This window comes from Electrophorus electricus, unplaced genomic scaffold (genome assembly GCF_041902795.1).
Source record: "Electrophorus electricus isolate QZ-2024a unplaced genomic scaffold, ASM4190279v1 Scaffold163, whole genome shotgun sequence".
NCBI classification, from domain to species: domain Eukaryota; kingdom Metazoa; phylum Chordata; class Actinopteri; order Gymnotiformes; family Gymnotidae; genus Electrophorus; species Electrophorus electricus.
Window position 1 is genome coordinate 52,501 of NW_027658444.1, and position 5,000 is coordinate 57,500.

The following is a 5,000-nucleotide window of genomic DNA, read 5'->3' on the forward strand; positions in this document are numbered from 1 at the left end:
TTGGGACCACCGGATGGAGCAGAGTCTCAGCTAAATATAAAAACCGTTTGAAACTAAAACCCTATGTAGACGCCGGGGGGCCTACAGCTCGAAGAGGCCCTTCCACCTCTCCTTCGCCGCGTGGTAGCCCCACCGGATGACGTCATGCTCCATCCTGAATCTTAAATCACCACGCACTTTTTGCAACAACCCCCAGGTGTCCAGGCGCGTCCCTTTTCGGATGAGGCTGGTCCTCGCATTCCAAAGATGTTTTTTGGTAATGCTTACCAGCTCCCACATCCGGGGCGCGAAGGATGGCCTGGTATCCTGGGGCCACCCCCATGTGACCTTATTATAGGTCAATTGAAACTGCGGGTCTAATGTCCTGCACAGGTCGGCTACTTTACCCCAGACATCCCGCGCATACCCACAGTCCCAAAACACATGCCGAAGAGTTTCCTCCTCGGCACAGTTGGGCCTTGGGCAGCGAGGGTGCCTGGTGAGCCCGTGCCTGTACAGGACATCCCTGACTGGCAACTTCCCATGTATGCAGCGCCAATTCAGGTCCTGCAGCCGGTTGTCTAGACCTTTGGGCTGTACTCTGGACCATGTGTCCTCCTCCAGGCCCACAACTGCGCGAGTCCCCCGTGCCTCAAGCACAGTCTTGTACAGTAACCTGTGCTTGGCAAGGGACTCGGGCCGCAGACCCGCCGGGAGCGACTTGCTCCACCGTACCATATGGTCAAAGTGCTCCGGCAGCGTCTCAGCCTTGGGGCCGGAGTTAGACCACGTGCGCACAACCTTACGTAATGGCCAGGACAGCCACAACCGAATAAAATACTGATGGGGGTGCTCGAGGGGAGCAGCTAACCGTGCACAGAGCTGTGCAAAGAACAGGCAGTCCAACTTGAGAGGGAAGTCAGGGACATCCCTCCCACCCTTGTCCTTTCCCAGGTACATAACTTCCCTCCTCACATACTCATACTTGCCCCCCCAGACGAGATTAAAAACGTCCTTTGTCAAGCCCCGCCGCATCGAGCGGGGCATTGGGTATACATGAGCCAAGTAGAGCAGTGAGGGAAGCACATCGGCCTTCAATGCTAGTACCTTCCCTAGGAAGGACAGGGACCTGGACTTCCACAGCCCCAACTTTTTCCGGGCAAGAGCTAATCGCTCTGCCCAGTTTACCCGGGCAGCCCCTTCAGAAGTGAAGTGGACCCCCAATATCTTCAGGGGTCCATCGCTGAGGGCAAGCCCACCAGCGATGTCCCTCCTGTGCCTCCAGCAGCCGAAGTACTTGGCAACCGACTTGCCGAGGTTTAATGCGGCACCGGAAGCTTCTCCGAACGACCGCACCATGTCCAAGGCGTGCCTGAGCGACTGGTCCGAGCACACGAACAACGTAGTGTCGTCCGCGTACTGGGCCAGCTTTACCACAGCACCTCCGCCCCCCGGGAGGGGGAGACCGTCTATTTCCGGGTGGGCCCTTATGGCGGCCGCAAGCGGCTCTATATAGAGCGCGTAGAGCAGGGGAGAAAGAGGACACCCCTGTCTCACTCCACTCACTTGCGGGACCAGTTCGCTGAGGTGACCGTTGATGGAGACGCGGCTTCCCACCCCAGCGTACAACGTCTGGAACCACCTCATGAAAAAGGGCCCAAACCCTAGCTTAATCAACACCCTCTCCAGGAAGCGGTGGTCCACCCGGTCGAACGCCTTCTCCTGGTCTAAGCTCACCAGCGCCAGAGGGACATTTCTGTCCTCTACCCAGGAGATGGCATCCCTGATCAAATGGAGGTTCCAGGTAGCCGATCTCCCTGGGACCCCGCAGGTCTGGTCGCCGTGAACCAAGAGTGACATGGCTTTTTTCAGTCGTTCGGTCAGGGCCTTTGCGAAGATTTTTACGTCTACGCAAAGCATGGTCAGGGGCCTCCAATTAGCGAGATCCGTAGGATCGCCCTTCTTATACAATAAGGAGAGTGCCCCGGACCGCATGCTCTCAGTGAGCAAACCCTGCCGGTGCACGTCCTTGGCTACCTCCACGATCTCCGGCCCTAGGACATCCCAGAATGTGGAGTAAAACTCCACAGGGAGTCCATCCAGGCCAGGGACCTTACGCCGGTTCATTTTGCCAAGTACCCCCGTTAACTCTGCCAGAGTAAAGGGGGCCTCTAAGCTGTCCCGGGCGGTGCTCGGAAGGCAAACCTTAAGATGTTTTATAAACTGCTCCCCTACTTCAAAGTTAGTGGTCCTTTTGTTAAAAAGTTTATTATAAAATTCTTTTGCAACCTCCATCATCCGGGCCGGGTCCGAACAGGTGTGGCCTTCCGAGTCTCTGAGCGATGTAAAACATCGCTCTTCACGAGCCTGCCGGACCCTTTGAAAAAACGACGCGGTGCAGCGCTCATCCTCCTCTGCCTGCTGCATCCTGGCATGAAACAGGAGGGCTGCCGCGGACCTCTCGTGCAGAACCCTGAGTTCGTCTTTAAGGGCCTGCACTCTAACGAGGTCCAGCTCCCCTCCGTTATTCCGAGCAACGTATTCTCTTTTTAGTTGCCTCTCCACATCCCGGACTCGACCCAGCCTTTCGGCCTTGCGCCGGCGGCAGTAGTGGGTTATCAGAGCACGGGTCCACTCTTTCACGTGCTCCCACCATGCCGCGGGAGAGGCATAACCATCCTTACAGCCTCGCCAGGCTGCAAAGTGGTCTCGGAACAGAGATAGGAACTCTGCTTCCTCCAAGACCTGCACGTTAAGCTTCCAATAACCCCTGCCCACTGCAGGCGCGTTAATGGAAGCACTGGCCTCTAACACCAAATGGTCAGAGTACCAGCGTGGGGTCAAGGAGGCTGTCTTAAAAGTCACGGAGGGTGACGCCAAAATATAATCTAAACGGCTTGTTGCCCCTCGACTGTTATGCCAGGTATGGCCCGGATCTCTGGGGTTGCACTTTTTAAAAGCGTCAGAGAGACTGAAATCGCTCAGCAGCTTTTGAAAATGCTTCCGGCTGACATCCGCTCTCCCTTCCAAGAAGACATTAAAATCACCTGCCAAAAAAAGGTGTCTATGTGTGACACAGGACGGGACCAGTGCGTCAAAAAATGCAATTCGGGACGAGGCCTCTACCGGAGCGTAGGCACAAAGTACCCGAAGGTGTTGGCCTCTCCAGGTGGCGTCCACCCCCATCGCCCTTCCCGGCACGATGTCAAAGGCGCTCACCTTCTCGAAAGTGGGGTCTCCCAACAGGATCCCCACCCCCGAAGAGCGGACGCCACCCACGCTCCAGTAGGCTTTACCTTTTTTCCATTGATGAGCGAACATAGCCTCGTCCCTCCGATCCCTCAGGTGAACCTCTTGCAAACAACAGATTGCTGAAGGGGACGATGCCAAACACTGGAACACTGCTGCTCTCTTTTCCGCGTTTTGCAGTCCTCTGACATTAGTTGTTAAAATAATAAGATCTGCCATATTAAGAAGAAAGAAAGAGTCGGCTCGTTAAAACAGTAAAAATCCCTAAGACTCTAAAAACGAGGAGTCCCCCCCCTCCACTTTATCCCCAACATCCCCAATATAGGGAGTCTCGTTCGGAGGCCCCTCCCTGCCGCCATAATGCAAGGGTGGCGAAAGCGTATTCTCATCCGGGCCACCCGGCTTGGCAAGCAGGGAGGGGTCTGTGGGCCGGGGGGACCCCTCAACGGGCGCCGCCGTTAAGGAGGAGCCCGCCTTCATCCTTTTATCCTGCTCCTGCGAGGCCCGCTCCCTCTTCCTCTTGGCCTTGCCAGGAGGAGCAGGGGGTGCCCCTTTGGACCGAGGGGTCTGGCCCGGGGCCGGATCCTCCTCCCCCGCCGATGATGATAGTGTCCCATGGGCAGCAGGGGGGGTAATGTTCTCCTTGATGTCTCCCGGGGGGGGATCTTCTTTATTTATATCCAGTCCCTCCCCCCCGGGATTACTGGGCTTCGGGGCCGCACTCCCACCCCTTGCCAACACCGTGGCATAGGAGCGTGCCTGTCCGGGGCAGGAGCGCGCCAAATGTCCCTCCCCCCCGCAAGCCTTACACCGGCGGGGGTTCTTGCAGTCTTTTGCCTGATGGCCCGGCCCCAGGCAATTCCTACAGAAGTAGTCCTGACACCCCTCGGCCAGATGTCCGTATTGCTGGCACCCCCTGCAGAAGGCAGGCTGCCCCCTGAAGAACAGGTACCCCCGATTCCCTGCATACGTAAAATATGCGGGGGGGTACCTCTCCTGTCCCTCGCTGTTCCTTCCGAACTTCATGAGGAACTGACGGCGCCCGTTCCAGATCCCCAGCTCATCCCTCACCATTCTCTCGCTTGGGAGGACCTCCCCATACATCGTCAAAAACCTCCGGACCTCGGCCGCCGAAACGTGGGGGTTGAAAAAGTGTATGGTGACCATCCGCCGGTCACCGTCCCACAAGGGCTCGAGAACAAAGTTCTTCCCGACCGGATGGCCACCCATCCCATCCCCCAGCTCCAGGACCCTCCTATAGATGGCGTCACTCGCAAAAGTCACGTCAAAAAACTTTTGGGCACCATTGCGCTGAGCGCAAATGAGTGCCCCGGGATCGAGCCCGAAACCGCCGAACAGGACCTCCCGTATGAAGAGGACCCGCTCCGTAAAGCAGGTCCCATCCTGCGGGTCCCTCCAGCGGAACCGGGCCGTATTGAGCAGGCCGCTGCCTGCCCTCAGGCCCGGCTCCGCCAGGGAGGCCCTGCCGGCGGTCGGGGTCTTGGCCGGGGCCTCAGCAGCCTGCGCCGTGCTGCGAGGAGCCATCCCTGCCTCGGCTGTGGCCATTTCTGGCCGGTCCTGGAGCCGAGGAAGCGCCTGGTCCCCCACGCTGGCAGCCTCTCTGGTCCTGGGAGGTCCTCCCTCTGCTGGCCGAGTTGAGTACGGCGTCCTCCTGTCGATGGGATGAGCTGGGGCTTAAAATAAAATTAAAAAACACCCTAAAACTCTAAAAATCAAATAAAATAATAAAAGAGACCAAGGGATCACATGCG